Consider the following 13,430-nt stretch of genomic DNA (forward strand, 5'->3'; position numbering starts at 1 on the left):
AGAGTTGAGGAATCAAATGACAGCTTTCAGACCAAGAGAAGATGAAACTCTTTATGAGTCATGGATGAGATGGAAGGAATTAGAGAGATTATGCCCACATCATGCCATTCCAAAATGGATGATAAATCAGAATTTTTACACAAATGTCACTCCTGCAATCAGAGGAATTATTGATGCTCAAACAGGAGGAGAATTTATTATTAAGCATGAAGATGAAGCTTATGAGCTATTGGAGAAAATCACAAAGAATACTCATCTTTGGAGTAGTCCAAGAGGACCAGCTCCAACTCAAAAGAGGCAAGCTGCTGGAATGTATGATCTTGATCCATTAAACATGATTAATGCAAAGTTTGATGCACTTACAAATGTCCTTGCTAAGAAGATGGAAGATCTGAGTATGTTGGTTAGTTCATCATCATCAGCTGGAACTTCACAACAAGTGGCTTATGCAGAGGAAACTACCAGCTGTGGAGTAGATTATGGAGAACAAGCAGCATATGTTGGTAATTATGGAAACAAGCAAATGGGGAATCCTTACTCTCAAACTTACAATCCAAATTGGAGGAATCATCCCAACTTTTCATGGGGAAATCAGCAAAATCAAGTTCAAAATCAGAATTTTCAACCACATCAGCAATAAGGAGTTCCATATCAGCAAAATAGGCAACCACTGCCTAATTTTCAGCAGAAAAATATGAACCCTCCACCAAAACAGCAAGAACGAAATTCCACCACTGAAGCTTTATTGCAACAGATTCTTGCTAACCAAAATAAGCATGATGAGGAGATGAGAGAGATGAAAGCAAGGCTGGAACAGATGCAAACACATAATGTATCTTTGAAAAATCAGATTGCACAACAAGCATCTTCCTCAAGTGCCAAGTCTTTTGGAAAGCTTCCAAGTCAACCAGAAAACCCAAGAGAGCAGTGTCAAGCTATTACTTTAAGAAGTGGGAAAGTTATAAATGATGAGAAGAGTGAAAATGATGAGAAGAGAGGAAATGAGAAAGCAACTGATGAGAGTGAAAAACAAGAGAGTGCAGAAAAATGTAAAGAGAAAATTGAAGAGAAGGAAGAGAAATATATACCTCCTGAGCCCTATAAGCCACAACTTCCCTTTCCACAAAGATTTCACAAAGCCAAGCTTGATAGGCAATTTGGGAAGTTCTTAGAGGTTTTGAAGAAACTTTACATAAATGTGCCTTTTGTTGATGCTCTTTTACAAATGCCCTCTTATGCAAAATTCTTGAAAGAAATTCTCTCAAACAAGAGGAAACTTGAAGATGATGAAACTGTAGCTTTGACAGAAGAATGTAGTGCTATCCTCCAAAGGAAACTTTCTCCAAAGCTTAAGGATCCAGGGAGTTTTTCAATTCCATGCCACATTGGAGAGTCTTGTTCTACAAAAGCCTTATGTGATTTAGGGGCTAGTGTTAGCCTTATGCCCCTTTCCATTTATGAGAAGCTCAACATGGGAGATCTTAAACCAATCCACATTTCTCTTCAGTTAGCTGACAGGTCAATTAAGTATCCTGAAGGGATTTTGGAGAATGTGCCTCTGAAGGTTGGGAAGTTCTATATACCTGTTGACTTTGTCATCTTGGACATGGAGGAAGATTTTAATATTCCAATTATCTTGGGAAGGCCTTTCCTGGCTACAGCAGGAGCATTGATTGATGTGAAAGGAGAAAAGCTGACTCTTAGGGTTGGTGAAGAGCAATTGGTTTTCAATATTAATAACACTATGAAAAAGCATCATTCTGAAGCTGATACTTGCTTGAGAGTTGATATCATTGATGAGCTGGTTGAAGAACACTTCAGAAAGAAATATCCAGAAGATTCACTTGAAAATTGTTTGGTTCATGGAGGAGGCATAGACTATGACAACCCTCATGTAGCTGCATATGCTCAACATTTAGAGGGTAGTCCACCATTCATTTCTGCTCCAGTTTTTCAACTCACACAAAAGGAAAAAGCAGAAATTAAGCAACCATCATTCAAGGAAGAAGATGCACCTAAGGTAGAACTTAAGCAACTTCCTTCTCAGCTCAGGTATGAATTTCTTGGCACTAATAACACTTATCCAGTAATTGTAAATGCAAACTTGAATACTTTAGAGGCTGATAAGTTGTTAAGAGTGTTGAGGCAATTCAGAAAAGTCTTAGGATACACCATAGATGACATTAAGGGAATAAGCCCACACTTTTGCATGCATAGAATCATCTTGGAAGAAAATTGTAAGCCATCTATTGAATATCAGAGGAGGTTGAACCCAAATATGAAAGAAGTTGTTAAAAAGGAAATTTTGAAGTTGCTTGATGCAGGGATCATATATCCTATCTCAGACAGTACTTGGGTGAGCCCAGTACATGTTGTCCCAAAAAAGGGTGGAATGACAGTGGTCAAAAATGAAAATAATGAATTAATTCCCACCAGAACAGTGACTAGTTGGCAAATGTGCATAGATTATAGAAAATTAAATGTTGCCACTAGAAAAGATCATTTTCCACTTCCCTTCATTGATCAAATGTTGGAAAGACTAGCTAGGCATTCTTACTTTTGCTATTTAGATGGATATTCAGGTTTTTTTCAAATCCCTATCCATCCAAATGATCAAGAGAAAACCACTTTTACTTGTCCATATGGAACCTTTGCTTATAGGAGGATGCCATTTGGGTTATGTAATGCACCAGCCACTTTTCAAAGGTGCATGATGGCAATCTTCTCAGATTTCATTGAAGACATAATGGAGGTTTTTATGGACAATTTTTCTGTTTATGGATCTTTATTTGATATATGCTTGGCTAACCTTTCTAGAGTTTTGCAGCGATGTGCAGATACTGACCTTGTATTAAACTGGGAAAAGTGTCATTTCATGGTTCAGGAAGGGATAGTGCTTGGACATTTGGTGTCTAACAGAGGAATAGAGGTTGATAAAGCCAAAGTTGAAGTGATAGAGAAGATGGCTCCTCCTACCAATGTCAAGGGAATTCGAAGTTTCCTAGGACACGCCAGGTTCTACAGACGCTTTATCAAGGATTTTTCTAAAATAGCTAAACCTTTGTCTAATTTGTTAAGTAATGACACACCATTTGTATTTGACCAAGAGTGTTCGGATGCCTTTTGCAGGTTGAAGCAAGCTCTTATCACTGCACCAATCATGCAACCACCTGATTGGAGCCTACCTTTTGAAATTATGTGTGATGCTAGCAACTATGCAATTGGAGCTGTTCTTGGTCAAAGAAAGGACAAAAAGGCTTATGCTATTTATTATGCTAGTAGAACACTGGATGAGGCTCAAACAAATTATGCAACAACTGAAAAGAAATTTTTAGCAATTGTCTTTGCATTGGAAAAATTCAGACCTTACATTATTGACTCAAAGGTGGTTATATTTTTAGATCATGCAGCCATCAGGTATTTGCTCCGTAAAAAGGAGGCTAAGCCTAGGCTTATTAGGTGGATTCTGATGTTACAAGAATTTGATTTGGAGATTAGAGATAAGAAGGGAGCTGAAAATTTAGTTGTTGATAATCTTAGTAGGTTGAAATTGGATGATGAAGAATTGGATGAAATCCCTATTGATGAGTTTTTTTTGGATGAACAACTTTTCTCTCTTGTTGCTAAACTACCTTGGTATGCAGACTTTGTGAATTATCTATCTTGTGGAGTTTTACCTCTAGGTATGACATGGCAACAAAAGAAAAAGTTTTTGCATGAGGTGAAGTTTTATAGATGGGATGATCCTTTACTCTTTAGGAGATGTTGTGATGGTTTAATAAGGAGGTGTATTCCTGAAGAGGAGATACAAAGTATTATGCATCATTGCCATGCTTCTGATTATGGAGGACATTTTGGAATCTCTAAAACAGCTAGTAAAATTTTGCAAGCTGGTTTCTTTTGGCCAAATCTTTTTAAGGATGTGAGGAAATTTGTGTTGGATTGTGATAAATGTCAAAGGAGTGGAAATTTGTCAAAAAGAGATCAAATGCCCCTAAATAATATTCTTGAAGTGGAATTATTTGATGTTTGGGGAATAGATTTTATGGGGCCATTCCCTCCTTCGTATGGTAATAGATACATCTTAGTTGGGGTTGACTATGTGTCAAAGTGGGTGGAAGCTATTGCAACTCCAACTAACGATGCTAGAGTGGTAGTGAAATTCTTGAAGAAATTTGTCTTGAGCAGATTTGGAGCTCTTAGGGCTATAATTAGTGATGGGGGTTCCCATTTTTGCAATAAGCAATTTGAGAGCTTAATGAGGAAGTATGGTGTAGTGCACAAGATAGCTACCCCATACCACCCTCAAACTTCAGGACAAGTTGAAATTTCTAACAGAGAGCTCAAGCATATTTTGGAGAAAACAGTGAACAATTCTCGGAAAGATTAGTCTATCAAACTAGATGATGCTTTATGGGCATATAGGACTGCCTACAAAACCCCTATAGGAACTACTCCCTTTAGGTTGGTGTATGGTAAGTCTTGTCATTTACCTGTGGAGCTAGAACATAGAGCATATTGGGCCATTCAGACCTTGAATTTTGATCTTAAGCAAGCTGGTGAGAAAAGGTTGTTACAACTTAATGAGCTTGAGGAATTGAGGATGGATGCTTATGAAAGTGCCCGTATTTGCAAAGAAAGAACTAAAGTTTGGCATGATAAGCATCTTAGGAAAAAGGAATTCAAAGAAGGTGATTTAGTTTTGTTGTTCAACTCAAGATTGAAATTGTTCCCTGGAAACTTAAGTCAAGGTGGACTGGTCCATATAAAGTTTCTAAGGTTTTCCCTTATGGAGCAATTGAAATTTGGAGTGAAAAATCTGGGAATTTTAAGGTCAATGGGCATAGATTGAAGCATTACATAACTGGAGACCCAATAAAGGGAGCAAGCTGTTACAAGCTATCCAATCCCTCACCTCTTTTCAGTGAAATTCATGAAGAGTCCAGCTAAGGACTATAAATTAGCCCTCTTGGGAGGCATCCCAAGTCTTTTTATTTTGCTTTTGCTAATTTTCTTTCATTTTCATTGATTTAGTTTTTATCTTAAATCTCCCCAAATTCAATTTTTGACATTGTTAAATCTTGTCCCTTGTAGATGTAATTCCATGAAGAAAGGCTGATGAACTGTTGGGGAAGTAATTCTTAACTTGAAAATTTTGTCCATCAAAAGAACTGATTTGTTTTTGCTGCATAACCTGTGCAGGAGCTGCAATCTGGTTTATGCAGAGGCAAAGTGCAATCTGCAGCAGATAGATTCTGTCCTTAGGCTGTTATCTGGTTTATGCAGAACAAAAAATGAAATCTGCAGCAAAAAGGGTGTCTGCAGCAAATGGCTTGTGTTTTTGGTGAGGTTGGGTGCGTAACTTTTAAGTATATGTGCCTTTAATGTTAATATGGTGGTAAGTTGGTCATCTTTGTAGTTTTGAGATTATTTGGGTTGTAGGATTCAAGGTAGAAATATTGCATTCTCTTGGCAAAACTTGGAGAGTTCATTTCTCATTTGTGGTTAGATGCAACTTCATGCAGATTTTATGGAGTTTTATGTGCTAAATGTTGATTTGCAGAATTTGACTTAAAATGACATAGTTCTCAAAGGTCTTTTATGTAGGATCCATTTTTACATGCTTGTGTGATGCCTTTTTGATACACTTTGTATATATTGATGTGTTTTTAGTGAAAATTTCTCATGGTTTATGCTTCATGGAATTATATTTCTTCATTTTAGGGTATTTTTCACACTTGCAAATCATGTTCTATTGCAATCTTAATTTTGTTGAATTGTGCATAAGCAACTACATAACTTATGCAATCCTGCATAACCACAATTCTTGCCATTTTCCACCTTTATTGCAAGTGCATAAGGAGAGTGCATAGCTTATGCAACTCTGCATAACCTCATTTTGTCAAATTTCATATCTGTCAAAACTTGCATAAGGTGAGTGCATGACTTATGCACATTTGCACAACTTCAAATTCTGCGTTTTTTCTCTCTGCCGAAGTCTGCATAAACAGAGTGCATAACCTATGCACTTCTGCATGACCAGAAACTCCAAAAATTCAAACCTGCCGAGGGGTGCATAAGCAGAGTGCATAACCTATGCACTTCTGCATGACCAGAAACTCCAAAAATTCAAACCTGCCGAGGGGTGCATAAGCAACGTGCATGGCCTATGCACTTCTGCATGACCAGAAACCCAGAAAAACCAAAGTTGCCAAGACCTGCATAAGCAGAGTGCATAGCTTATGCACTTCTGCATGACCTCATACTCTGAATCTCAAAACCCACCGAAGAGTGCATAAGCAGAGTGCATAGCTTATGCACATCTGCATGACCACCAACCCAAATTCCAAAAATTGCCGAAGAGTGCATAAGCAGAGTGCATAGCTTATGCACATCTGCATGACCACCAACCCAAATTCCAAAAGTTGCCGAGACCTGCATAAGCAACGTGCATGGCCTATGCACTTCTGCATGACCCGATTTTCTGAAAAACCAATTCTACCGAGAGGTGCATAAGGGGAGTGCATGACTTATGCACTCCCGCATGACTTCACTTCCCAATTTTCAAAAGTTGCCGAGACCTGCATAAGCAACGTGCATGGCCTATGCACTTCTGCATGACATATTTTTCTGAACTTCAAAACAAGGCAACACTTGCATAAGCTGGTGCATAAGCTATGCACATGCACTTTCCCCTTATGCAGTCTTTCACAAAACCCATTTAAATCAAATTTTTTTCCTTTTTCTTTCCCACCTTCACCCCGATAAACCCTGTTCACTGTCCTTCTTCTCTCACAATCCTCATTCCGGCATAACTCCTCCTCACACCTTCTTCTCCATTTCGATTCTCACTACATTTGCCCTAATTCTCATTCTTCTTCGATTTTCATTTCCGCCCTTATCTCTCCATCTTCTCCATCGGCAATGGAATCCCCTCCCCATTCCCGCCCAGCTTCTCCTCTCGAAGTCTCGCCATTGTCAACGATACCCCCCACTCCCAATTCTCCTCCACAAGCGACACCCCCACCACCTCCCCCAACCACATACAAACGTAAAATCCGGTCCAAATCTGTGCGACCCATGTCCTCTGCCCCTCCTCTGTCCAAACGCAAAGACCCACCCACCCCATTGTCGGAACCGCCACCCAAAAAGCCAAAAGCTCCAGCCTCTACACCCTCTTCCAGCAAAAAGACAATTTCGGCAGCCTCACATGTATCAAAGCTACCCTGGCCTCTTCCTGATACAATTCAAAAGGCAGCTTTTAAGCGACTCAAGGATAGGAGGGTACAACCCACTAGGTATATATCTGCCGATTTTCTACAATCCCTTGGTTTATTTGACAATATAGTTGCATATCTTGATGGGATGGGTTGGATGGAATTTGTGCATAAACAGGAGATAGTTTATCCAACTCTAGTTTTGGAGTTTATTTCTTCATTCTCTGCTACCCTTAAATTGCATGATGTAGACCATAAACCAATTATGAAATTTAGATGCTTGGGGCAAAATAGAGAGCTGTCATTGGACCAATTTCATAGCATTTTTGGTTTTGCAATTGATGGGTTATTTAGAGTACCACATCTTTGGAGTAGAGGTAGCCAACAAGGGCATTTGGAATGCTGCCCAATTTTGGAGAATCATCACAAACCAACCTCAAACTTTCTCTGTGGAAGATAAAAACATCCCAAATACTTGACCACGCACTTAGGTTTATTCATAGGTGATTGCTAGCACCATATTGGGCGGAGGGACTAGTTGCAGTCTGTGGGAAAATCTGAACTATTTATGTTATGGTGTGCATTTCACAAAGTTAAGGTTTCTCCTGGTTATTTCTTTTGTGAACATGTGCTGCATATTGCCACCAAATCCATAGGTGACATTGTTTTGGGTGGGCTCATCACTGTCATAGCCAAGCATTTTGGTTTTAATCCTGCAGAGCACTCAATACCAGCACTTGTGGATCCTTTATATTTTGATACTGCACACTTAACCAAAACAGGGTTCAATTTGTCATATTTTGATACTGCCCACCCTGCAGCAGAAACTGAGCCTATTGCACAACCAGAAACCCAACCTTTCCCATCAGTCCCACAGCACCCTACTACACCTACCCCACCCCCTCAGCCTGCTCAGGACATCCCAGCAGCCTCTGCTCAGCCCATACCTCCTACAGCTGAACCTTCCTCTTCCACAGCCCCTCCTGCATTCAACACTAAAGCCTTATTCACCTACCTTGACAGGCTTAGTGATGATATCTACTTTGTGGATAGGAAGCTTGACACTGGTCTTGATACACTCAAGGATCGTCATGATCACCTATTTGACCTTGTCATGGAAACCAAGGACAAGCTGAAAGAATTGAAGGAAATGGTGAAGCAACTCATGATCTTTTTGGGCATGCCACCCCCACCTCCATCACCTCCTCCAGCACCATCATTTCGACGGTGACCACCACCCTTATCAACAACCTTGGACAAAGTCTTAACATTAGACATAGTTTAGCTTATTTTTTACTTTTGTTCAATCTTGTAGGACCTTTTCTTTGTAAATATGTTCAAACATTTATAGTTTGTTTCAAATTATGTTTGTTTGTTTTGAATTAGTTTGTTTTAAATTCTGTTTTTCTTGAAGTTTTATTGAATTGCTATTACATTAGTCTTCTTTAATTTTCATTGCACTTATTGCCCTTTTGTACATATTTGCCCATACTCTGTATATATTTCAATACTTCTACTGCTGGTTGTACATTTCCCTTGCCAATTCCCATGCAGCAGCTTTTGTATACACTGCACAGGTTGTATTCCCCTTATGCAACTGTCCTGCATAGCCTATGCAACATATATTGCCTCTTATGCAAATGCATACGACTTATGCACCTTACTTATGCACATGCTCGATGACACTTAACTCTGCATAACCTGTGCAGTTTCTTATGCATCCCTTTATCTTGAATTCTCATCTGCTACATACCAGGTAACTCTTTCTTTTTGCTCTTAATCTTTACAATTCCTGGTAACTACTATTTGCTTTGACTTTTGATAATACATTGCATGAGACATTGAGGACAATGTCCAATTTTGAGTTTGGGGGTGCACATTCTGATTTTTGCTTGATTTTTGCTTCATTTTCACATTTTGAGTATAGGAACATCTCATCCCATTTCATTTTCATATATTGTAAATAGTTTACATATACATCCACACATACATATACATAACACATTTACACACACATTATACATCACTTAGAAATTGTACACATTGCATACAAATAGACTTCCTCCATTTAGTTAATGCATTACTCATTTTTAGGAATCATGCATCATGCATTAAATTCTTTTGCCAAATCCCTTGAGTATTGAAAATTTGCCTATGAGAGTGATTCGACTCACCTTTTAGTTGGGTTTGTGGATTGAAAGTTTCCTAAAAGTGCAAGGTTTTGAAGTGTCTATCCCTTGCCTATATCTTCTTAGCCAAAAAGCCACCCAACTAGTCATTTGGAGATTGGAATGCTTAGAGGGAGTTATTGGATATAAGGTAGTCAAATGATGCTCACCAATCCTAGAACAAATTTTCTAAACCTTTCAAGGCGAAATACCAGCTTGTACTTGAAAAGAGAGATGATTAGGCATTCTTTGATTTAAACCTTCTCATTTTAAACCTTTGGCCTTTTTCCTAATTAAAATTAACCCTTGCAAACCCCTTTGAACCTTTTTATTCCTAATTTTTCTTGAAACCCTTATTGCTACCTAGCCAATGAACCAAACACTCCAACCCTTTTCATGAGAATAATATTGAATATTAGGTACACTTTCTAAAAAAATAATAATAAAAGAGAAAAAAATATATACAATAAAAGGGAGAAGAAGTGCTTGTCATCTTGTAAAAGTGCTAGTATATGTGCTTTTCACTATTGCCATTCAAAATGAAAGAAATCCACCCAAAGTATTAAAAGAAATGAGTTTGGGGGTGGCAAATTTTAGGGACAATCATCAAAAGAAAATACAAAATGCAAGTTTAAAAAAATCAAATGTCCCTCATTTTTATGTGTTTTGTAAACTATGCTAGCACTTGACAATTCTCATTGTGTATTTCTCTCCTCCACTTATATATATATAAAAAAGAAGAGAAAAAGAAAAAAAATGTAATAAAATAAAAAGGTGTACCTTATGTTGTCAAAATTAAAAATATTCTCATGCTTTGAATTTTTTTTTACCCATCTTTCTTCTTAGCCTCATTTTAAACCCCATGGCCCCATTACATCCCTAAAAAGACCTTTGATCTCTTGATAGTACTTGCTACATTAGTGGAGATGAGAGTAGGGAATTTGCCTATGGGATTGGAAAACTATTCATCTATTCATTCAATTCTATCATTCCATGTTGAGATACTTTGGTTATTGATTGTCCTAGAATTCCTTTTGAGCATGACTATCTCTTTTGATTTGTTGGTTTGGGGATTTTGAATGATAATTGACTTAATGGCTAAGCGGTGAAAGCTTGGATAAGCATTAGATTCTTTGCATTTTGAAGGATGGGTATATGGATTGTTGGTATGGCTAAAGGTGTGTTTAGTTACTTTAATAGGTAATTTTCATAGCTCTTTGGATAAGGCACCCCTAAAATTTTTGCACCACATTTTAAAGTTTGCTTGAGGACAAGCAAAAGCTTGAGTTTGGGGGTATTTGATGCATACGTTTTGCATAATCATTTAGGTCTAATTTTATAACCATTTTTATTTGATTATTAGTCATTTTTAGCTAATTTCATTAGTTAATTAGTTAGTTTTTCATAGTTGTCAATTTTGCATTAATTTCTAATTTTTACTTTGTTTTGTAGGAAAAATGGTGTTTTTGAAGGACTGAAGAGAATTTTGCCATTGAGGAGTGTCTTCTACAGCCAAAGATGTCAAAAACAAGTTTTCAAGCTGAAATATGCATTGATCAAATTGTGCATAACTTGCCGCATAAGCTATGCAGATCTGCATAAGGAGAAAAATCACTGTTCCAGAACCAACCGAAATGTGCATAAGGAGACTGCATAGCTTATGCACATTCTCGCCTCCCTTATGCACCTTCACGGAATTGTGCATAACCTATGCACCAAGTCATGCAGTTTCGCATAAGTGACTCAGAACCAGCCGAAAACTGCATAAGGGACTGCATAACTTATGCAGTCCCATAAAGAGTTCATTAATGAGCTGGCAGGAGATTCCCTCAAATAATTCCTCCTAGAACATACCATTTTAGGGCTCCATGTCAGAAAAATGCTATATATAGTCTCATTTTCCCATTTTAGAAGAAGAGGACAAGGAGCAGAAAAGGAAAGGAGGGGCTGAGCAGAATTTGAAGAGTCACCTTCACCTTCCACACCATTTTCAACCAAGATTTGCAGATTTCTTTCTTTCCTTACATTTTTCTACATTTCTAGTGTTTAATTTCTTACTTCTTAGCTTAGATTAAAGCTTTATTTCCATTTAAACTCATTATATCTTGTAAGCATTATGGATAGTGAGTAGTTTACTTTTGATTCTGGAGTAAGGGTTGTAATATTTGAGATATTTTGTGGATTTTGATTGGGTAATCCATATTTTGTGGTCTTAATGAGTTTTATTCATTTCTTGTATGCTTAATGACATGCTTAGTGTAGGATCCCATTAAAGTGATGTTCTTAATCCATGGTTGAAGCACCGAAAGGAGAAGGCCTTGTGATAGATAATCAAGAAATTGGACTTAATTAACTTAGACCTAGAAATAGGCTAAGGATTAAGAGGATTCACAGATTAATTAAAGAACTTAATGGGTCTTAATTAATTCTAACTCCACGAAAGTAGGATTAGTTTGATTAAGGCACTCTTTGTCTCACTCGAAAGGGAATTCAAAGGATTTAAGAATTAATCTCCTTAAAACCCATAAGTTTCATAAGATTGGATAACCAATTTAAAATCCCAAAATAGCTCGAATATGAAATCCCGAACTCCGGAATCGCCTTTTTACCATTGTTAATTTCTAATCGAATTTAATCACTTGCCATTTTGAATATTGCCATATTTGAACTTGCTTATTTCAATTTGATGTAATTTTAGTTTAATTAATACATTGTTGAATAGAATATTAATTTTGCATATTTAGATTTCATACTCCATTACCCATCAATTCATTACTTCAATTTCAAAAAAATACTTCAATTTACTCAACTTTTTATATCAAAAATTCAATCATTAACACAACTCCTCGTGGGATCAATATCTTTTCTATACTACTTTTACGACCCGTGCACTTGCGGTAGGGACGCATCAAATATGGAGAACACATTTACAGGATAATGAACAGGATAATATAGCTAAGAATAATACTATTAATAATGATATTTTTAATTAATTAGAATTTTATTTCAAGTGTTAATGTATAAATTTTTTTAACAATAATCGATATAATTTTATAGTTAATAACATATCTTTTGATATATATATATATATATATATATATATATATATATATATATATATATATATATATATATATATATAATTCACCCTTTTATAATTTAACTGACAATTTAATTAAAAATATTTTTCTATAATTATTTTTTAGTATAAAATAAGATTGTAATATTTAAAATTTAAAAATATTTAAATAAAAGGTTATTTTTTTAAAATGCTAATATATAAATTTTTTAATAGTAATTAATATAATTTTGTATTTATAATATATCATTTAATTTTAAATTTTGAAACAAGTTATTTAATAGATTATTTTCTATCATTTTTCAAATTAATTGTCATATACCAATAAAAGGATAAACAAAGTCAAAAAAAAAAAAACATATATCATATGTCGATTTTCAAATTAAAATTATTAAAATTTAAATATAAAATATGTTTTTAAAAAACAAATGTGTGTATTTTATAAATAATTTTCTAGTGAATAATTATATATATATATATATATTTAAATTTTAAAAAATAATTTACGCTTTTCTAAAATAATTAAAAATTAAATTAAAAAATAATATTTTTCTGATAATTATTTTCAATATAAAATAAGATTTTATTAGTTAAAATTTAAAAATATTTAAAAAAAGTTGATTTTTTAATATGATAAATTAATTTGTTCATATAAAAATATGAAAATAAAAATAAAACAAATATTATGTTACGTGGTGATATATTATTGTAAAGCCATTTTAAAGATTTAACGCGAATATATTTACACTAAAACTTTTCATTTAGAAAGAATGATTTTTAAATATTAAAATTTATAAATTAAATTTTAATATTTAAAATAATAATTTTCTTTCGATTTTCCAAACACAATTCCAAGCCTAAATCTCAAAGTGTGCACTGAGCCAGCAGAAAGTTCAACTTGACCCAAACTGAAAGGGGTCCAATTAACAGAAAAAACCTCTCAAAACGAGAGGTTAAAAAAAGAAA

The 13,430-nt window shown here is 35.6% G+C and overlaps 1 non-coding gene across 1 annotated transcript; it reads right to left on the reverse strand.

Moving 5' to 3' along the window:
* On the reverse strand, positions 1 to 108 carry LOC131178100 (small nucleolar RNA R71). The gene has a single exon (XR_009147233.1). It is a non-coding gene; the product is annotated as a small nucleolar RNA R71 (small nucleolar RNA).
* Between the last annotated feature and the right edge of the window lie 13,322 nt (positions 109 to 13,430).

Source organism: Hevea brasiliensis, chromosome 2, assembly GCF_030052815.1.
Source record: "Hevea brasiliensis isolate MT/VB/25A 57/8 chromosome 2, ASM3005281v1, whole genome shotgun sequence".
NCBI lineage: Eukaryota > Viridiplantae > Streptophyta > Magnoliopsida > Malpighiales > Euphorbiaceae > Hevea > Hevea brasiliensis.